The sequence below is a fragment of the Hermetia illucens genome, chromosome 1 (genome assembly GCF_905115235.1).
Source record: "Hermetia illucens chromosome 1, iHerIll2.2.curated.20191125, whole genome shotgun sequence".
Taxonomy (NCBI): Eukaryota; Metazoa; Arthropoda; class Insecta; order Diptera; family Stratiomyidae; genus Hermetia; species Hermetia illucens.
This window is the reverse complement of record NC_051849.1, coordinates 167509209-167532814: the sequence shown is the minus strand read 5'-3', so window position 1 is coordinate 167532814 and position 23606 is coordinate 167509209.

Below are 23606 nucleotides of genomic sequence, written 5' to 3'. Positions count from 1 at the left end.
TTTCTTTTGTAAAGACATTTGACTGTGAATTTGTCCCATTAGTACGCAACACGTAATATACGCATATATTATGTGAGTATATTTACGTTTGGGTGATACTGACATTCAAAATCTTGAATTTCCAAAGAAGTGACAATTTTGATCTATTATAACTGTGTTAGTAATCGCGCGATTTTCACCAAACTTGGTAGGATGAAGCTCTATATTATAGCCTATATTGTTGCAACGTTTCGTGGTACTAGCATGAACTTAAGGGGTTCTGCAGCCAACTGCTAAAAATTATAATAATATACTATTATTAACTTTATTTGAGGGTATATCGGTATGGAAGGTATTTCGGAGCCTAAACACCATATAGTGGCAGCCTCTTGATGTTTTTTGAGTTTTTTTGGGTGAGCAGTTTCTCAGAATGACCCCCCGAACTCGCTGTCTTTTAAACAAACAAAACTAAGACCAGCTTTGGAAAGTACTAACCGAGACCTTTCATTTCATACCCCACATGACTACATTCGGTGAAAAAGAAATTTTCACCCCTTCTGCATATATGGGGATCCCCCCTTAAAATTCGATGTAGAAGGGTGTAACTCACTGTATGCGTGAGCGTTCGTAGTTCCCACCTTTCCATCAAATTTGGTGTTGATCGCTGCTACAATTTCCGAGAAAAATGAGTGTGACGGACAGACAGACAGACAGACGAGGAAAGGTGGCGCCGGTTCTTGAAAAGTTACAAAACGCATGTGACGCTTCTATGCTCCGCCGCACGGTACTCAAGGAACGAATGCCCAATTTCTTTTATTGCTCTCCGCTTGGAATTGATCTCCAGTCAGTCACACGCCACACTTCACTCCCGTTCCTAGCGGTCTTGGTCCTTCTCACTGACTGCACTCTTTCGCGTGTCCTCTGGTCGGTCGTTTCCAGGAAACTTCGAGCGAGGCACTTGCTGAGCTCCGTGTGGGCGAAATTGAAGAAGGGTACGAACACTGTGTTGTGCGTGAAAATGAACTCTTTATTTTATTTACAACAGGTCAAATGAACTACTTCTAACGACTTAAGCTAAATTAAGGCGACCAGCACGGTCGACGGTTGGCAACTAAGTGAAGTAATTTTTTAAAAACCGGTTGCTAGATCCGCTTAGTGAAAACGGGTTTTTCCACCATTGGATTTCGAATGTTGCTAACCCTGCTGCGCCACAGAATACCGAAAATAAAGCCTCTGATTTAGACGGCATTCCGAATAAATAGTCAAAACAGTTCCAAGGTGGTTCGCTGAAACATATATGAAGTGCCTCATAGTCGGGATTTTCCCGGAAGAGTGGAGGCTTGTGCTAATCCCGCAGCCAAATAAACTTTTGGGTGATCCTTCGTTTTATAGACCTATATGCCTGCTAAACGCAATCGACAAACTTTTCGAACGGGTCATCTTCAATAGGCTTGTATCAATCATAGAAAAGGAGGGTGGCCTCTCAGGTAGTTCGGATTTCGAAAGGCAAGATCTACTGTTAACGCCATCAGCACGGTGATGAAATTGCGGAAAAATCAATTGAGCCCAATAAATCTTGCGGGGTAGTTACTCTAGGCGTAAAGAATGCCTTTAATACGCAAAATAGAGCAAAATAATTGCGGCTTTAGCTAAATTGGGCGCTCCTTAATACCTAGCGCACATAGTCATGGAATTTCTCCGGGAGAGGATATTGTGTTACGACTTGGACGATGGACTTAAGACGTATTCAACAACCTCCGGGGTTCCACAAGGATCAGTCCTCGGTCCTCTCCTGTGAATAATAATGTATGACGGAATTTTAAAGTTGCAATTACCCAAAGAAGTGACAATCATTGGTTTCGCAGACGATATCGGAGTGACTATCGTGGCACAAGATATTCATGAGATCGAGGTACTTACAAACGAGGCAATTTTTGATATCAGGTCTTGGCTAGAGGAAGTTGATCTGACACTCGCGGAGCATAAAACCGAGGTAGTCTGGATTACCAAGTGAAGGAAGCGAACGTCGACAAAGATCAGGATTGGTGAACTCTAAATGGATCAAACGAAGGCACGGTGAGGTTAGTTACCACCTAACTCAATTCTTAAGCAGACACGGGGGGTGCCGTGCATACCTTTATCGTTTCGGGCGTGACGACTCCCCCTATTGCCCGACATGCGTGATGATTCCGTAGAACGCGGAGCATGTTGTTTTTAATTGCCCGCGGTTCGCCGCACACAGAACGGAGGCGGAAATTGACGCCGAGGCACGGTTGACACCCGAGAATATCGAGGACCACCTGCTAGCCTCTGAAATATTTTGAAGGGCGGTGGAAAAATTAATGAAGGCGATTTACAATCTGCTGAGGAGGGAGGAGCTTCGGAGGGAAGTAAAAAATAACAACAGGAACCGCAGTTCGTAACTGATCCTGCTCCGCGACTTAATACCGAAATGGCAGTCCCGTGGAGTAAGCAAAGGAGAAGGAGGTGGTTTAGTGAGTAAAAGTCTCGCATAACCGTATGACAGGAGGCAGCGGTAGGTTTAACTTTCCACTTTCCAACGTATAAAAAAACAGATAGACAGTAAACCGATTTTAATAAGGTTTTGTTTTACACAAAAACAACAACAGCGCTGGACCTTGCAAAGCCCTATTGGAACCGACAAAATTTATTACCGGATAGTTTGCATGTTAGATGCGACAGAAAAACTTTTAGAAAGGCTGCTAAAAATGTCCTTTCGAGCAATTATTATGAATATTGGAGGTCTTAAGCTACACAACATAGTTTCAAGCAAAGATGATCAAGGAAGCAATAAAAAGTTTCGAAGCTGCGGGGATTGGAGATTGCCATTCGTGCAGTACTCCTTGCAACATAAACATTAGAAACGAATTAATTGTAGCTCTTCAAAACAGGGTCAAGATCAGTCAGCTCTTCTGATGTTGCGAACACCAGGATGCCAGATGTATTCGCCCGTATTTATAGGTACATTTACCATTTCGACGTTGCTGCAATTTTTCGCAAATCGTAGAATCCCTGTAGTGACATTTCCGGCTGAGGGAGTTCTGGCCTTCTTGAATCTTCTCATAGCTTGAAGTAGAACTTTCTAAAAACTTTGGCTTGATCCAATCCCAGAAATGCTATTTTAATTAGCTTAAATTGGTCACTGCGGGTTAATCAGTTCCCTTCTATCGCATGTCAATATATGTGACACATTGATGTTCCTATCTATTGCCGCGGTAACTTTCCTAATACGTATTAAGTTCACTAAACTGCTCGTTTTCATCTAAAACTTTCCTCCAGCTGACGTATACGAAAAAGTCTTATTTAATTTTGTTGAAATTGTTTCGTAACTTATCAAGTTGAATTTGCTCTAAATCACCCATTCCCGCTCCCAATTTTTGTCTTCATTAATTCCATTTGTGCCAGAGTAGTTTCACCAGGGATCCGTCATTTTCGTTCTTCCACACCCCGCAGGGCTACCAGCTCACATATAGCCAAGGGTAAAGCAGAGAATAAAGCAGTAACTTTTCCAATAAGCAAACACTTTGCTGAATTACTGATAGAGAGCAAAATCGAACAACTTTCTTCCGGTTACAACTTCATTCTACCGCCGCTAAAACTATCTTCAATCGGTAATTTGCGGTTCTTTCAATACGTCTGACGTCCGCCATTGCCTCTGGGAACTTGTGCAAATGTCTCAACTTTGGTACGATGAGTAAAGATTTCACACGGGGAGTTACCGTTTGACTCCAAGTGAAAATTTGTCTCCAGAAGAAATGATTTCCTTTTTTAGGATGTGATCGAATTGGAAGAACGTAAGCGAATTTCTTAGCATTTTGACACAATCAAGAACTCACACGACAGTATACCCTCATCAAGCTGATGTCCAAATTCTTTCCAAGCAAGCACGAGTCAGCGGAGCTATAGTATCCTTAATCATTTCCACGTGGATATTTCCGCTTGACGCCTTGACTCATGGAAACCCTGTTAAAATAGTTGATATCTAGTCGTTATATAAACCGAAAATGGCTCAATAGTCATAGTCTTTGCCTTTGCTTGATGACTCCTGCTGTATAGACACAGGACTGTGCAGATGTATATGTATTCAGGGCAAATCAATTTCATTTCATCGTCGACTTGGAACCTTCTGTATCAGAGCCAAATTCCCGTCTGCGACCAAGCGGAGCTTAACCTACCCAATAATCTTATTACGAGTTAGTTGTTCGAACCTAATCAATTACCGACATAATTACGAACTTGGCTAATCTCTTTAGCCGCATTTGACGTAAATTGTCCACAGATTCTAACCACCGTGGCGTGGATTCATTACTTACCACTGAAAAGTTATTTCACAAAGATTTACAGGTGTATGCGACTAATTGAGGAAGCCAAAATGGAAAACTAGCTTGGGATTTTAATTGTTCTAGGGGACCTATCTCAGACAAAAAGGTATGGCAAGATTAGTCAACTATGACAAATCTAGACACAAATGTGGGTTGAACTTGTTTGTTCCAGTATGATATGTTATTTAATACCTTAGAGTACAGGCTAAGACATTCTCATTGCAGACAGGGAATCATCAAATCTATTGCCGCAAAATAGAAAACATCACACTTAATAGAATAACCACTATTCCTTGGTTGTGTTTTTTTAACAGCTTTACCGGTGACACCACCACCTGATGTTGAGGATACAATGTCGTAACTTTTTAGTAGACGGACTCGAAGCAATGCATATTCCGCTTTCAAGGGCCTATTGCAGTTTGCTGTCTCCAATTAACCTTACTACCAAATAAGAAGAAGATTACAGCTTCCTGCGTGGATGTTTTAGGTTGCCAATAACAATACCGAGTATTGGGTTGGCGCAGCTCTGCTTCCTGGCTTCCAGGCAAACTTTCTCGGACCTGGCGATCTCTGCTTTGGGTCTTTGAGAGGACGAACTTCCTGGTATTTATTTATTTAGTCAAGAGGACTGTAAATTGAGAAAATCGGGTTAATTTTGCCCCTAGAAGGAGTAGATAGTAGGGCGGTTATCGTACGCTTACAACTTCCTCTTCTCCTTCAACCTTTGCCTGGTTCAGAAGCGTTCTATTGGTTGTACCATTTTTCTCGGTCAAAGGTCTTATCTGGATGCAGTCGGGAGACTTTCAAATCACCATCCAGCGTATCAAGCTAATATTGGTTCGACTGATCTTTTGGTATCTTCCCATCGACTTCGATATTTAGACCAATCTTGGCAAGTGAATTCTTCTTAGCGCGAATTACATGACTATAACATCGAAGACACCTCTCCCCATTTTTCCACGATTGGTGCAATCCCATTTCGATCGCGAATGTTTTCATTTTGGATGTTGTTGTTATGCCACTGGTCGAACGCAACATTTTCGTCTCGATTACTGCGAGACGCCATTCATTGTCTTTTATAACACTTACAATTACAGAGGGCAACAAAGCGAACGCCATTGTGATAATTTTTCACTCTGAGATGTTTGTGATACGTCGATCATAAAGAACAACAGTTGCGGAACGCCACTTTTTCTAGGTTGGTCTAATGCGTCAAACAATTTCATAATGCAGTTCTCCATTGCATGATAGAATTGATCGGAGATATTTAAATCGCTCAGTTCTGGCCAGGTCATTGCCACTGAAAGTGATAGTGCCTGCTTCATGGGAATCGGCCGACAAAAATTCTGGTTTATTCATATTCAATCTGAGATCATATTGCATGTGGCGATCATTCCATTTCTGAACAAGCTTTGCTATGAGATAGGCGCTGGACTTTAGATGCACCGTGGGACAGTGCCCATAATAAGAACAAAGAAGAGTGGTGAGAAGGCTTTTCCTGGACGAAGACCGCCAGAGACACGAAGTGGTTTTGATACACCCACCCAACTTCGAGTTTACTTGTTGGATCGTGGTAGAGCAATTTAACCCAACGCACGAGTTCTTTGGCATTAGGTGTTGTCGTAGGGCATATCAGATGAGTTCATGTGATGCATGTCCAAACGATTTTTACAGATCCAGGCAGAGGGGGTGATACTTCTCATGGTGTTTTTTATGAGTAACCGCGCAGCGTATTCCCGGTTTTTAAAGTTTTGTTTATGGAACAAAATCTTATTAAAGTCGGTTCAATATCTATCTACCTGTTTGCCTGTCCGTCTGCCTCCTTACCTGTCTGTCTGCCACACGCACTTTTTTCAGAAACGGTTGTATCGATTGACACAAAATTCGGTGAGAAGGTGGGAATTGCGAACGCCCAGTGCAGTCAGGTATGTTTTTGTACGTTGAGGGACCTCGTACATGGAAAAGGGGCATGTTGGGTATCAAAGTACCTTTTAACTTTCCGAAGCGTTGACATTTGTTGGAAAGGCGGAGAGTGCAAGGGGTGTAAGTGATGATTTCGTTAATGGATCCATTTTAGGAACTACCCAAGCGAAAAAATTTTTAAAAAATCCTGAAGCTTCCTCTATATGGTGTCTAATCAAATTAAGTTAATAATAGTATGTTACTATATTTTCAGGAAATGGATTAAAAACCGCCATTAAGTTTATCCTAGAGCTATAGAAGTTTGCGGTAATAAAGACTATGAAGCATGATATCCCCAAATTTGACCGAAATCGTGCAATCAGCGCCAGCCAGAAGCGCCTACCTCCTCAATTACCCGATTGAAGCAGTCTTCGGTTCCAGCTCTTCGTTTTCCAGAGCTCAGATATGATGTCATCCGATCCTGTTGCTTTCCTCGATTTCATCATCGAGAAACCTGAGAACGTCTTTGCAGTCAGCAATGGTGATAAAATGCTGGCTATCATCATTTCGCATTCCAAACTCTTTTCCCCCATAGCACCTGTTGCTATCTGGCTTTTCATTCACATGACCATTAAGGTCGCCTGCAATGACGATGTAGTCATCAGTTGGTACGTCTTCGTATCGAAAAGAGACCAGAAGACACCTTTCTCAGTATCAGTTTGACCTGTCTGTGGTGCCTATGGGGCGAAGAAGTGAATAGTTCGATTAGCTGATATAATGGTGAGCTGCTGCGATGATAATCAAAATGCGGCAGGGTAGAATCATTTTCGTTCGTGCTCTATTTCGCAACTTGTGGCACCTTATCATCGAGTTACTTGTAAAGCCCAAATATCAGCGCGCCTTTTCCGAAGGGATTTTTTGAGTTCCTCTATCTTTCCAGGAAGGATACCAATATTTAGCGTACAGACACGTATTTAACTTGCTTGGACTAGTTCACTTACATTCTGACACCGTCCATGCATCAAGAAGCCCTATTCTCGACTGGACCGGGGCCAATCTAGCCGCGTTGACCGAGGTGAACGCCCTAGCATTTTATTTCTGTGTTATTGAGAATAGTACAAAGTACGTTGTCTCAAACCCTCCGCCTTTATCTAGGCTTGGGATCAGGATGGTCTATAAATAACACGGTGAAATTCTAGCATAGGCTTGCAACTATAGTTGAAGTAAAAACGGACCATGTCTTTAGTACTGACACGGCCTCGGGGAAGGCGAATAAAATTGGAGCGCGTCCAGGAATAAGGATATTAATTCTTCCGCTACACAGTGCATCCAGTGCCAAAAGTGCAAGACAACAAAGCATATATGGAAAGAGGTAGGAGTGTCCTCTCGGTCCCTCAAACGTTTCCACACAATCCATTTCCACATTATTGGCTTTTTGCGAGACTCGCACGGTTTCAGGTATTGCCTGAGTCATCGATAGGTTCACGCGGCGGCTTGAGGCAATATTTCTGAGATTATTGCACAATTTTGTGCTGAGGCTCTCTGCCGAGAATAGATTAGACACTTTGGTGTGCCGGGAAGTATAATTGCCCACCAGGGAACACAGTTTGAGCCCATTCTTTTCTCCGAATTGGGCAGACAGGACGCTGGATGCCACTATAATGGCCCAAGATGACCCTTCTTACTCGCAGGGTCTGCCACTCCCTCCTCTACCAGTCGAGAAGAATTTGCTGGAAGTTCGGCGGAACTGGTATACGGGGAGAACCTGAGACCGCCGAGGTTCCGGAGCTGGAGTCTACCTCTCAAAAAAACGAGGAGTGGACTTTTCCTTTGGGACAATACACAACAGTCTTTCAGGCTGAAGTAGATGATTGATGAGCGGTTGAAGGGCAGGCGCATCGCAATCTGTAGCGATAGTCAAGCTGCATTGAGGGCGTTCAGTAGTACTTTGATCACTTCAAAAATCGTTCAGAAAAGTAGAAGCCGATTGAACTCTGTTGCAAGATTTAATACGGTGGGTTTACTCTGGGTACCTGGTCATTGTGGGTAGAGGTGAATGAAATCTCGGATGCCTTAGTAAAAGAGGATTCAGCTTTCCCCATGCCCGGATCGGAACTAGCAATTGGGGCGTTAGTAGCATTGGCTAATGCTGCTATCAAAAACTGGGAGCAAGCTTCCCATAATGACAGGTGGTGAAGCCTTAATGCTGCTAGACAGACCAAACTTTTCCTGTCAAAATCAAATAAACATGCTGGAAAATTTATCCTATCAAAAAGCAGGAATACTCGCAGAAGTATTGTGGGCATTCTGACCGGCCATAATTCACTAGCTTCCCATATGTTCAGAATAGAAAGTATCTAAGATGATAAGTGAGGAAGTGGAATTCACGGAATGCACAGCGGGGAGAATCGCTTCCACTAACGGAAATCCTGCGGTGCATAAACGAATCGGGGATATTCCGTTAGACGTGGGAATCGTGTACAATGGACCACTTAGGTCTAAGTGCTCAGAGGCTTTGCCTCTCCCCCACCTCAAGCACACGCACGCAGGTCGGCCGCCGATCTGGGTCCTGCTCCGTCTACTGCCACCGACACGGGTCACTATTTCGTTGTGATTCGGACCCCTATTCCTTTGTCCTCACGTCGTTTTTCCGCCGTCTTTGGGTCCGCTGAATCACAGCACCGTTCCCGATATTCGGAGCCAAGTTCAAAACTCCCTGCCCCTTCAATTCTAAACTGGGGAATTCGACCCGGGGTGGTTGTTCACGATGACTTGGGCAGTGAAGCCCGCAACTTCGCGTGGTGGGCTGTTCGTATTCGGGGTCATATTTATGTAGTCTGTTTCGTTGTTCTATTCTAGGAATTTATTTTTAAATTTGCAAATTAAAAAATTGAAAGTATCCGAAAATAAACTAGAAGAATTTGAAATGTTTAGTGTAGGCGCTTCTTTAGCATTCATCTGCAGGCAAGTGCTAGGCAGCCTCAGATTCCACTACAGCGGTCTCCAGAATTTATTTTTCATTTTATTTTTTTCAGTATTTCCTTATTATTTGGGCTATATTACAGCGGTATTATTCTGACAAGCAACATTGAACAAATCACAAACTCGAAACGTGACGGAATAACTAAACAATTAAGAACAAATCGGGAAACCGGCAGCTCGGCGCTTCAGGTATGAACGATTTTGTTTGCTTCTTCTGTGAGTATATTTGAGTGCAGAACTATCTCATTTGTACGTAGCCCGTTATGTATATGCATTTAGCATGTCACACTACTCACTTTAGTGTGATATTGATATTTAGTTACAGTAAATTTACAGGGTGAATTCAACTTTGAGCTGCTGAAAGTTTGTTAATAATAGTACGATTTTGATCAAACTTGGGCATTACATGCGTCATATTATATTCTATACTACTACAAACTTTTATAACTCTAGGATAAACTTAAGGGGGTTTTACTTAATTTTCCCAAAAATATTGTAATATACTATTATTAACTTAATTTGAGCAGATATCTACATGGAGGGTATTTTGGGGCCCGCACACCATGTAGAGGCAGGTTCGTGATTTTTTTCAGATTTTTCGGTTGGGTAGTTTCTGAGAATGGGTCCGTCAAAGAAATCATCACTTTTCACCTTCTCTAGTCCCCGCCTTTTTAACAGCTTCGAAAAGTACTAATCAAGACCTTTCATTTGATACCCAACATAACTATATTCGGACAAAAAAATTTTACACCCTCCATTTGCATGGATGGGCACCCCCCTAAATCTCAACGTAGATGGATATCACTCACTGCATGTCTGGGCGTTCACAGTTCCCATCTTCTCACCAAATTTCGTAACAATCGGAATAGCCGTTTCTGAGAAAAATGCGTGTGACAGACAGACAGACAGACACCGTGCGCGATGTGCGTTGCCGTGTAGCTGGACACCAGGGCTGGTCCGTGAAAAAATTTGAGGAGGAAGCATTCATAGAGATACTATTGGGAGGCCAAAATCCCGGTGGTGCGGCTACAGAAAAGGTAGAGCAAAAGATGGGACGCAAAACGAGAGCATGCGACGCTGCTATGCCGAGGCGACAAGTTCTCGCAAAAAGTCGCTCATACTATTGGTGCAATGAAGAAATCGCGGTGTTACGGGGTGCATGTTTTCAAGCTAGAAAGATCGGTCAACGATCTAGAGGAAGAAGGCTTCGACGAGAAACGGAAAGTATATGTGAACCTTCGAGGTAGGCTTAAGCAGGCTATACGGACCAGCAAGCGAGAATGCTTGAAGAAACTTTGCGCAGAGGAAGACCAAACCCCCTGGGGAACAGCGTACAGGATGGTTATGAAGAAAGTAAGAGGGCGCTGCTTGTACGAGAAAAGGAAAATGAATCCTCCTGAAAAGGATGCAGAATACCGAAAGGCGCACGGCGAGAGTCGCTGGAGAAGTGGCAGCAACGGTGGGACGACTCGCAGAGGGGTCGCTGGACCCACATTTTGATTCCCCGTATTGAGGAGTGGATTCCGCGACGACACGGCGAGATTAACTGTAAATAAAACCCTAAAAAACTAGAAGCAGAACTGGAGGGAAGGCATTCGTATTAGGCAAGGGGAGAGCTCTCGATTCCCTTGGTAATAGTCTAGGATATTTTTTTTTTGTATACTGCATATGTAAATTACACATGAAATGAGTGTCGACACCAAATTCAGTAATTTAATTCTTCGATAGTAATTGTCGAACTGGACGTAAACCTCAGAGGTGGGAAAACCTTCCGACCTGAGTTATGATTTCTAACAAAGGATACAGTGGCAAATAATAGGGAAATTAAAGCTATGGTGCTTGGGTATCAATTTATCTTCTGATATGAGAATATTATTCTTAGGTATATGTTTCTCAGTTTGAAATATAACTTGAATATTAATTTCTCGGGCATAATACAGTTAGATCTAATCCTTGGCCACGATTTGAAATGGGAACGGGTTCACTTCTCTGATGTGAACCATTTCTAACGTTCATCATGGTTCTAAAGCATTTCTAGGGTACAGTCAATATCGAAAATGGTTTTGGGATGATTCAACTTTAATTGATTATTGCTTTGGTCTCATCGGATTTTATGGTATCTGTGACGTTGGCTTTCTATACAGGGAAGTGATTATGTAGTCAGGAAGGGTCATTTTATTCAGAGGTTACTGGGAAATTGAAATTCATTTGAATCAAATGATTCAGCCTGGGGTCCTGTTGAAACCATCGCCTTTAATGTCGAGGATGAAAAAATTATGTATTTCACATTATTCACCGAACGTTTTATGCACAAACTCTCACTTTTCCCATATTCCACTCCAGACCAGTTGAAAGGAAAGCCAATCCTCCGACCGCCACATAATATACCCTCAATGAATTCTGATTCGTATTTCAACCTCGAACAGGATGTGGAAAATGTGTTAGAATTCTGCCGGATAATTCAATTACGAAAATTATTTGCTTGGCTAGGCGGCGAATATAATTTTCATTTTAATGAAATTTCCGTAAAATATTGTTTCGGCTCTATGCAATTATTACGGTTCATTTGACCGCTCCTGCTATATTGTGGCGGGAGTGGATTTGAAAGAAGCTATATATAGCGAAATAGGGAACTTTCCGAGGCCTCGCCAATGTTCCAAGAATTCGCCACTCTTCAGTGGTTAAAGCAGAGACGGGAGAAAATATAAATCGATAGATGAAGGATTCTCGTTCTACGGAATGATTTGGATCATTCAACAGTAAAACAGATCCTTGGCTGGTTCACTGATTCCGAATCGAATAATAATTGTCGTAGGCGGGCGTGTTTTCAGCTTAGAGAGGAATTTCGTGAAAGGTCAGGCGGTTTTTTGAAAGTCACCGCGTTTCGATTTATGAAAATTCTTTGGGGTTTGACCGGGCCAAGAACCAAATTGGGTAAATTGGCGGCAAAGCCATTTTCATTTTTATGGCTTCTTTCAGCTTTACTTTTCACTTCTTCGTCTTTGAATTGCAATTTCTATATCGTTATCGATCTTATATTGCAAATACTATATCTGGGGTGATTTGTCCGAAAATTTGAGTGACGTAGTAACAATATGCAAATCAGCAGGTGGTCCTCCCGAAGCAATATATTTTATCCCCATATAGTATTGAGGCAAGCAATAAGCACAATTCATACCAATACAGAATGGTCAGTATTGATATCAAAGAAGCAATTTTCCATACTTAGCTCCAAACAAGGACATACAAAATTGATACGTCGACTTTCTTATGAGTAACTACGAAGCATTTGGATCATATTTGCATTTAGGCCTTAAAGCATTCCTGAAATTAAACCAATCATATTGATTTGCCCTCTACGAACGTAGAATTGTGTTTCATTTGCAAAACTGATATGCCTACCTTTATGGAGAGACTGAAATGGACCTGTTTGAAGTTCCATTAAGTAATACCTCCTGTAAAGCCTTTTGAAATCCCACATTTGGGCTAAAGCAGTTCATTTACTAAAATATCAAGATATTGAATGGCCTGTCAGTGAAACTAACCAATGCAAATGGATTACAATGTATCCGAGCTGCACGTTCCATGTGTGTATCTGCGTTGGCCCTCAAAGTATACTCTGAATAGTATTACCGAGGTGAGGCTTTAATTGAATCTTGAGGTTTTATTGAGTCGATATACGCAGATCAGATCCTATGTTCGTAGGCTTCCTGCATTAATCATTCAGAACTTTATGCGAACCTCAATTACAGCCCAAGTGATTATTTAACTATATTCATGGGGATCAGTTGCGGCAACTGCCATGGATTTGAAGCCCTAGGTATCATCTCCTAAGGCCAAAAACTTGCAGTTGTCTCCTAGTTATAGGGTTTCCATAATGCAAATTAGTGCTTTGTTCTGAAAGTATCTGCTGAAGTAATATTGCAACATCGGATCTTTTGTGGAGATCTAAATGGTTTGATAAAGGTAGGTACCATCTTCTCCTCACTTAATACTTGAAAATATCAGTTCTTGAAAAAGCTTCTTCACTGCGATACCATCGACAAATATCGGTAACACTTGACATCATCCCAAATTAGAAAGCATTTGCATTTGCAGCTACTGAACAGTTGAGTAATGTTCAAAATAGCAGCAGACGTTACGGCATATTTGTTTGTTCGTGCATTAGATTTAGATCACGTAACATCAAATCAATATCCTGAAAGTTTTCCAGGCGAATGCATTTCAAAGGGACTTTCCAAATCACAATCACAACCGGCGAAAGGCATGAAGTGTAAGGGGTAAGGATTAGATACAACCGAAACATGAATAAGATACAGTGATGGTAATCTACGGGCTTAATTGAGAAGTTTACTTGCTGTGTGAGTTTTCACCTAAGATAAGATTATCATGTTGGCTTGGTTTGATGTCTGCTTGCAGAGTAACTTTAGTGGCTCTTCAGGCTTATTGAGACTATTGTTGCTGAGATGGTATCCGATTACGACATGATGTTCAATTCATTAAAGTGCCATTACATTGAAAATCTTTTTTTTTTATCAAATACAGGTTCGGCACACAAAAGTATGCCGACGAAGAACATTAAACTTTGTCAAGTCAAGTAGTTGGTTACTCGTAATAAACATGTGTGCTTCCTCAGCGTATAAGAGGACACACAAGTGAATATGAGTCAATAAGGGACAACCGATCTTGTAATTTGGGAGGTAGATCAGATTTTGACAATGACTTGCCTAGAATGTCTACGTCTCTGTAATAATTGCCAATACCATTTATCGGTTTTGTTTTTCTAAAAAATATTTGGGCAGTTTGACTAATTGGTTTCAAATTTCACTAAATTCAAGTCCATTTGGCACATAAATTCGGTATTTTACAAATAGTTGATTCACAGGCAGCGTATAAATTTGAATCGTGGAAGTATACAGAAGAGGGCCGGCTTTATCCGAAAATAGCATGCATACAAATTTAAACAGCACCAGGCACCATGTTACATATGAATGTGATCAGGGAAAGTAACCAAAAGGTATAGACATGTGCCCAGAATAGATGTAATAGTTCTACCATGCTAGATCTAACCTAAGTCCATCGCATTGTGAAAGAAGTCTCACTAAATATTACCCGATATCCCGATTTTCCACATTAGAGTTCGCAGCGATGGGCTTAAAATCCGTCCTGAGATAAATCAATAAACATGTATGATGATGTCCAACGAAAATATACGCTCTTGGTCTTTGGAATGTTAGATTCCTAAACAAAGCATCAGCTTTTTGTATAAACGTTTCTTTTACTAGGCCGAAAACTACAGGTCTAAAGTATTATCAGGCCAAGAAACAAAATAGGATAATTACTATCCTAACAACATGAAGTTGCCCGCAATCTTGAACAAGTTAAAACCGGGCCTTTAGGTATGAAAGATTTTCTGTATCTCTTATGAAAGAATATTGTAATGACAGAATGGGTTGGCTCAAAGGCCATCCTTAGTGACCTGAGATGACTAAGATGCGAGAACTATCTCAAAAACCTAAGATGGTCGCGAATTTGATGGTGAAGGTTCGTCCGCAAAAATTTGAAGTTCCATCCAGTGTGGGAGGGATTCCTTTGACCACTTTCATCACTCACGTGTCATTATACCAAAATTCGCGAGTCCTTTCCGGTACGTGGGTCCGCACTAGATCCTGAAAAAGGCTATCGAACAACCAACACGCGAGCTCAACCTGAAAATAAAACATATGACTTGCGGTTTCGTCCGGGGCAGAGGCAACCTCTGCCCTGAGAGCAGCGCCCTACAGTGGAGACTGCAGAGTCGGAGAAGGATATTTTTTACGAGGCAGTTGAGCGGACCCTCGAAGCCTGTCCCAAATATGATATCGAGGAGGATATCATTCAAGAGTCAAGTAGAGATATAGCCAGGATACCAATGATAACGGTTAGTAATATCGCACGAAATGGTTGCTAGAAGTACTTGGTTTGCGCGGTGCACAAACATACGTTGTCCCATCCAGACGGGACCACTTTCAACCAAATTGACCACTTGTTGATTGAACGGATCCCAACCTTGATGAATGTCAGAACATATAGGGGGCTAATATAAACTCGGATCACTACCTCATTGACATAGTGCTTCGGGATCGAATTATAATACCGCATACAATCCCTTCTGGCAATCAGGTAAGAGTGAATACTCAAGCTATTTACAATACAGCCCTCGGTAGCACCTAAAAGGGGGAATCGATGCCGCAATATCCGCAGCTAACAGATGCCCTGGAAAGGAAGCATCAACAAATGATCTTCACAACAACCTGAAGAATGTAACCATTGCTACGGTTACAAACATACAGAATAATGCTGGATCCTCTAAGAACGCGACCCCCGCAGAGAAATATTACGAACTCCGTCCGTCGTCACAAACGGAAAAAGGAAGTCTGAGTGAACCAACAAGTCTGTGAACTAGAAAAATACAGGGAGCAACCGCAACAGGCGTATAAGTTTACCAAGAAGCTAGCTGGATGAAGCCTTATACACCTGCCGAAACAAAGAGAGAAATCTGATTTCCGACAGAATGAGCATATTGAAGCGATCGGTTGAGTATTTTGATGAACTGCTCCACAACCAAAATATCGACGAGTTGGAGGTCCGGCCAATTGACGACGACGGCAAGCACAAATAGTCCGGGCAATCCATCCGCTTAAAAACCATTAGTCGCCACGAGCCGATGAAATTACAATCGAATTGGCTAAATATGAAAGCGACCAATTACACCAAGCGGTTCATCAGATGATGCTCAAAGTGTGGAATCGTGAATCAATGCCTGACGACTGGCAAAGAGGCATTATCTGTCCCATACATAACAAGTCGGGAAATCGGATGCTTCAGATACGAAAGGTTTTCTATATTTCTTAGTACATAGCACGTAATAGAGTATCCACTCTCGGGTGATATTGATGTTCATAGTGTTGAATTTGCAAAGAAGCAACAACTTTGACGTATTATAACTTTGTAAATAATAGCGCGATTTCCACCAAACTTAGTAAGATCATGTTCTATATTATAGCCTACCACACTGCATTTCGTTGTGCCAGGATGAACTTAAGTGGGGTTTTGTAACCAATTATTAAAAATTATAGTAATATACTATTATTAACTTTATTTGAGCGGATATCGGTATGGAAGGTATTTCGGAGCCCAGGCACCATATAGTGGAAGCCTCCTGATTTTTTCAGATTTTTCGGCCCCCTTAAAGAAATGATCACTTTCAACCCTAGGCACTCCCCGCCTTTCTAACAAATGTCGAAACTAAGTACTGATCGAGACCTTTAATTTGATACCCCATATGACCATATTTGATGAAAAAACTTTACATCCCCTTTTTTCCTTTAAATTCGACGTAATAGAATGTAACTCATTGTACAGACAGACATCAAATACTTGGGAGTGATGATAGACGAGAAGCTTAGCGACAAGCAACACGTGCAGTATGTTTATAACGAAGCATCCACTGCGCGTGTGGCCCTGGCAAGGATGATACCGAACGTGGGAGGGCCACGGCATGCTTTCAGGTTGCTTATAGCTAGGGTAGTGAGTTCGATCCTGCTGTATGCAGCTCCAGTTTAGGGAAAGGCATTGCAGGTTAAATTTAACGCTAAAAAACTGAATTCAGTCTACAGAAGAACAGACCTAAGGGTGTGCTTGGCGTCCCAGACCGTCTCAGAGGATCAAGGAGTGGTTGGAGAGACGGCACGGTGAGATTAGTTATAATCTTATTCAGTTTCTCACGGGGCATGGAGGATATCGCCAGTACCTGGGGTTTAAAGGTTTAAACTAGATACCTCATCCGATTGTACAAACTGCGATGGAGTCCCAGAAGACCCAGGGCATGTATTCTTCCACTGTCCAAGGTTTGTGGAGGAAAGGAAGAACCTGGAGAAGACTCTAGGAGAGTTGCTCGTACCAGAGAATCTGGTGCGACGAATGCTAGCATGTCAGGAAGACTGGGATGCGATCAACTCCATGGTCGTATCTATCTAGAGCAAATTGTGAATGGCAGAGGAGACTAGACAAGCGCGGTTCCGTACGCCTCGTCGAGACGAAAGGGGACCAAGCTAAAAGGAGCTGACTCCACCACGTGATGTAATACCATCCGGTGGTTCCACGAGGCTGGGGGGGGGGGGGAGTCGGGAGTGGTTTTTGTGGGTAAGAATCCCACATGCTGGTGTGTCCAGGCCAGTGTCTTTTGAAGATTTCCACCTACTCAAACAAAAAAAAAAGAAAGACAGACAGTAAACCGATTTTAACAAGGTTTTGTTTTACACAAAACTTTAAAAAGGGGATATCACGCAGTGCAGCATTTATAGAGGTATCAAGTTCACGAGGCTTCACTCCCGCTAATCAGCATCATATCTTCTCGCGGCAAGCGCTGGATAAACAGCTAAAATGTGAACAGTTGCACCATCTGTTCATCGACTTTAAAGCCGCCTATGACAGCATAGCCAGGGTTAAACTGTACACGGTCATGAGAGAATTCGGTCGGTATCCCGACGAAATTGATACAACTGACTAGGCTGACCTTCACCAATGTGCAAGGCGAGATAAAAACAACAGAATTACTTTCGCGACCATTCAACCTTACCAACGGTTTAAGACAAGGTGATGCCCTATGCTGCGTCCTCTTTAACCTGGGCCTAGAAAAAGTTATCCGTGATGCAGATGTTATTGCAAGGGAGTCCATCCTCTTGAAGTTCACCAAACTACTGGCCTTCACTGACAATATTCACATCATGGGAGAGGAACCAGAAGATATACAGTATACTTTCATTCAGATCGAGCAGGTGGTGCAGGATATCGGGCTTTATATTAATGAAGGCAAGACGAAGTATATGGTGGCAACATTAGCGCCAAAAACTAGAAAATGAACAACATCGAATCGCACTGGTCAAACGAAAACTATTAAGATAGGAGTCTACTTTTGAGAGTTGAAAATCTCAACTGTTTAGAGCCGAAAATGACCACCGATAACAGCTACGATGATGAAATACGTGCAGGGTTGTTGTCACCAAACAGAGCCTATTTCGGCTTACAAAAACCGTTTCGATTGGAACTTCCCACCATAGGGTCAAACCTCTTACTGTACAAAACCTCATCCTCCTCCTCCTCCTCCTCGGAGACTTGGGTTCCGAAGAATTTTGGACCCCTACATGAGTCAGAGTGAAATTATGCGGTGTTTCTAACGATTAATTAATTGAAATAATAAAAACTTGTTGTTTCTTATTCAAACAAGTTTGCACTGATGAAGGGAACAAGTGGTTCCCGAAATATCGGTATTTGCAAGAATAAATACCCACACCAACGAATAAGAAACAACAAGTTTTTATTATTTCAATTCCCTACATGAGGATTGAAGATTTCGTAGTCTTTCTAACGACGAAAGGTATGAGCAATACCACGGCCGTTTTGTTGTGGATAAAATCCGATTCAACAAGTTGTCGTGGGCGGGTCACCTTATCCGAATGGAAGAGGATGATCCAGCGCAGAAAGTCTATAAAGGCAATATCTATACTAGCAAAAGAAAATGAGGTAGACCCTGCCTGAGATGGAGCGATGGCATAGATCAGGACGCCAGGCAGCTCTCATGGATATTGAATTGGTGGACCCGGCCACGAAACCAAGATGTCAAGAGTTCCTTATTATGGGAGGCCTAGACCGGATACCGGTTGTTACGTCGGTGATGATAATGATTTTCTTCCTTATAATAATCGTTGGCGCAACAATCCATATTGGATCAGGGCCTTGAGGTGTGTTAGAGCACTTCATTCAAGACAGTAACGCTACACTACAGTACACTGTAGGAGGCAATGTAGTCAGCATTGCGCTGGCCCTCATATCAGTGCAAAAGCACGAGATGCGTATGAATTATAACGAGGACAAAAACGGCCTTATAAAATTCAGGCCTAAGCCGGCTGGAGCTAAACTTCTAAAGTTGACTTGTTTCAGAGTCGAAATATTCCTAAGTCCGCCATCCACTTGATGAGCACTGTCAGGCCATGCTGTTGGAGAGTAGGAGGACTTCGCGGGACTAGAGAGGAGGAGGGAGAAAGAAAATCCTCAAATCAAAAAGAAATTTCTACATTTCATGGTAATAAAAATAATAATAAAAATAATAATACATGACCAATCTACTGTTGCTATATCGATTATGCCAAGGCTTTCGGCAGTAATTTTAAACACCGGATCCACGCCAACGTTTCGGCGCTCAGGTTGTGAAGGAAGCATTCCCGACATCACTTTTGCGTCGGAATCTCTGGCATCATCGGTGGACGGGTGGCGAGTCCTAGAAGACTTCTCGGCAAGTGATCATCAGTACATTGCGTTCGAAGTGTTTGACGTTACTTGCCGGCGAGCACCAACACGACGTTCCCCCTGCGTGTGGAATGTCGCGAAGGTGAACATCGGAAGGTTCGTCGAAGCTCTTGGAGCAGGTGGGGACGCACTGGGGGGCACTCCGGGGGGTGGTGGTGTCGCAGCTGACACCGTCGTAAATTCAGTGATGAATCTGATAGCGACGGCGTGTGAGGCTTCCATGCCCCGGAGGGGCCCCAGGCGCGACAAGCCTTCTATGTACTGGTGGACGGCGGAAATTGCCGACCTACGGAAGGAGTGTCATAAGCTCCGCCGTTTGGCACAACGTTTGTACGCCAACGAGGAGGCATGTGCCATAAAGGCACAATATAGATCAGCAAAAAGGAGACTCCGCAGCGCTATAAATAAAAGCAAAGCTCGCGGCTGGCAAAATCTCGTTAATGAGGTGAATGATGACCCGTGGGGACTTGGCTATAAGCTTGTCACTCGGAAAATCGGGGCTCTGCGGAAGCCCTGCATACTGAGCACCGACCAGATGGACCGCATTGTGCGGGCATTGTTCCCCAGACACCCTGTACGGGTTGATGTAAACAGCGCGGAAGGCCTCGTGGATTGCCCCCTTTTCACAATGGGAGAACTCGAAGAAGCGGTTCTCACTATGAAAAACAGGAAGGCACCAGGCCCTGATGGCATCCCGGCGGAAGTTTACAAACTGGTGTTCCGCCAACGGCCAGAATTGCTGCTCGAAGCGTTCAACGCGTGCTTGAAGGAGGGCATTTTTCCTTCTCGCTGGAAAGTGGCCAGACTCGCGTTAATCCGTAAGGGTAAAGGAGATCCGGACCTCCCGTCTGCATACCGACCGCTGTGTATGCTTGACACGGCCGGAAAAGTGCTCGAGAAGCTCATCAGGGGTAGACTCGCTGAAGCGATCCGTGCTGCCGGGGACTTATCCACAAGGCAGTTCGGGTTTAGAACAGGGAAATCTACAGTGGATGCTGTTATGGAGGTCGTAGATGCGTTTAATCGAGCCGGGGCGCACAGCCGCCGATCTCGACGGATAGTGCTCCTCATAACGCTTGACGTCAGAAATGCCTTCAATTCCGTAAGATGGACAGATATGCTGGGCACACTAGAGAACTCGCTGCGCTGGAGAAAACCGAAGTAGTCATCCTGACCAGAAGGAGAATCCCGACCTTGCGTCCCATATCGATCGGCGAGTTGACTATAGAGTCAAAACCAGCGGTTAAATACCTTGGTTTAATGCTCGACTCGAAGATGAGCTTCTTCGAGCAAATCAAAGCAGCCGCGGACAGGGCTGCAGCAGGAGTCGCGGCCTTGAGTCGGCTAATGGCGAATGTGGGCGGCCCTATATCAACTAGGAGACGTCTCCTCATGGGAGCAACGCAGTCCGTCCTTCTCTATGGTGCGGAGGTATGGGCTGATGCCCTTGACAAGGAGGTGCATCGTAAACGCCTAGCTCAAGTGCAGAGGCGGGGAGCTTTGCGAGTGGCGTCTGCTTATCGCACTGTCTCCGAACCGGCTGTGATGGTGATCGCGGGAGTGATCCCCGTTGCCCTCCTTGCCAAGGAGCGCAAAGCTATCTATCGCCGTAAGGGCGAAAACTTAAGAGAAGTGGTTGCCCGTGAAGAACGTCAACGCACCCTTAACGAGTGGCAAGTTTCTTGGTAAAATGAGCCAAGGGGCAAGTGGACTGCGCGGCTCATCGACAAATTAGACCCATGGTTGAACAGAAAGCACGGTGAGATTGATTACTTCCTTACCCAACTTCTAAGTGGGCATGGAGGTTTTCAGTCTTACCTGCACAGGGTTGGGAAGGCGCGATCTCCTGATTGTGTGTTCTGCAATAGAGTGCCGGATGACGCTGAACACACCTTTTTCTCTTGCGAGAGGTGGGATGGCCTCCGCCAGCAGCTTTATGCAGACACAGGGGAGCTCTCTCCAGACAACATTGTCAGAGAGATGCTGAAGAGCGCTGGCAGCTGGAATCGTATTGCGCATTATGTTCGGGCTCTTCTTACTACGAAGAAGATTGAACTCGACCGGCAGAGGGATCGGACGGTAAGGGGTTCCCTGAACTAACAACTCCCTTCCTCCCCTCCCCTCCCGTTGGTGAAAGGAATTCCCTGACTTGAAGGCTCCCAAAGCCGGGAGAGCGGGAGGGCTAGCCCGAAGTAATGTGTCAAACGGTTCCAGGGTAGTTCTCTGATGACAGGGAGGTGTTTAGTTGGTAGTCCGCCAGCGTGCTTTTGCGGGAGTCCAACACTCTGTGCGTAAACGCATTCACCTACCCTACTCCAAAAAAAAAAAAAAAAAAAAAAAAGGCTTTCGGCAGCTTACCGCACACCTGGCTACTCGATGTCCTACGTATGTATCGCATTGATCCCAAGTTTTTGGCGACAGTCATGGAATGTTGACATACCAACTTATCAGTGCGTTAATTCCTCAGAGCCTATCCATATATGAAGAGGCATCTACGGGGGGCATTCATTGAGTCCCCTTTGGTTTTGCACAGCACTGAACGTTTGAAGTTTGTTGCGAATGGTAGATTTGTTCAGCCGTTTTATTCGAATACAACTGGGATCGTCGAATTCAAGCCACCGCTAAGGTCACCGCGAGCCGCATGCTGGACATAGCATTGGTGACCTCAGTATCCAAGCTGTGACTGAGATAGACTTCTACAAATACAAATTCTGCAGGAAACAATGTTCGAGTTGGTGATCTGAAAGATGCGCAGCTGTCCGAATTTCAGCGACATATAAAGTTGGTATCGGGTTATGTGTTCGGAATATTGTCGGGGACGAAAACTGATCGGAAAAATGTCGAATATGGACTACTATGTCCAAACTCGGCCGTGGAACAGATGAACCTGCCTCGTGACATCAGAGGTAGGGGCCTGGTTGCCGTGGATGCGCAACATCATCGCCAAGTCTACTCGCTACGCGCTTATTTTTACAGCAAAGAGCAGACGAGTTCTTTGCATCTGGCTGTTTGTAAGGTCGATTGTGAGCTGACTCGACTTAACTAGAAGGATCGATGTTTCAATACTCTGGGTGGGTTGAACTTCGACCAAGAGTGAATCGATGAATTGTCTTTGGCAGCCATTTGTTGATTTGCATTTGTCGAGCAGATGGCTGTGTGCATGGAAATTCTTTACTGAGACGGAGGGATGCATATGGTATTCTGGACAGCGTGGCCGCCATCCGGGCTTATAAAAAACCCATAATGAAAGAACGGGTGGAGAATGACCAGTGCAGAATACATGGTTCAGCGTTAGAGACGTTGGACCACCTCATTTTTGGCTGCACTGTAATGGCACCAGTGCAATACACAAGCAGGGATAATGTTGTATGCAAACTCATTCATTAAAATGGGAACGTGTCCGCTACCCGATATGGGCCTTGATAGTTTTGCTTATTGCCTGTATCGGGACCGGCAAGTTCTAACTGATCGCTATATACCACACATCGAGCCTGTCGTGCTGTTAGCTGACAAGACGGATCGCTCCGTATTATTGATGTTGCTGTTCCCCATAATAGAACCATTGGACGGAAATACCTGGAGAAGAAGGTGAACTATGAGCCCCTGGAATCAAAGAAATTTGGCATCTCGAGCGGGTGGTTGAAGTTCCCATAATATTGTTAGCTACAGGTGTTGTATCTAAATTCCTCACGGCTTTCCTTGATGCCCTGAGACTCTCACACAGTCTGGTTGAAACCAGGTTGCCGGGTAAATTTTTAAAATATGGGAATATATGATACTATTTTTTTTTTTTTTTTTTTTTTTTTTTTTTTTTTTATGGATGGAGGTGGAAATCTTAGAAAGACGCTGCTGCGCCAGGTTGCAGCAGTGTGTGGGATTCACACCCACTAAAACCACCCCCACTCTTCCGCCCCTCCCCGCGGGACCACCGTGAAGTATTACTTCGCGGGGGAGGCTCTGGTTCGCTCGTCCATGTCACGTCTCCGTCGCGCCGCCTTCCGAGCTCGATCCAACTCCAGGAGTTTTGCCTGCACCACGGCTACTGCCTCATTT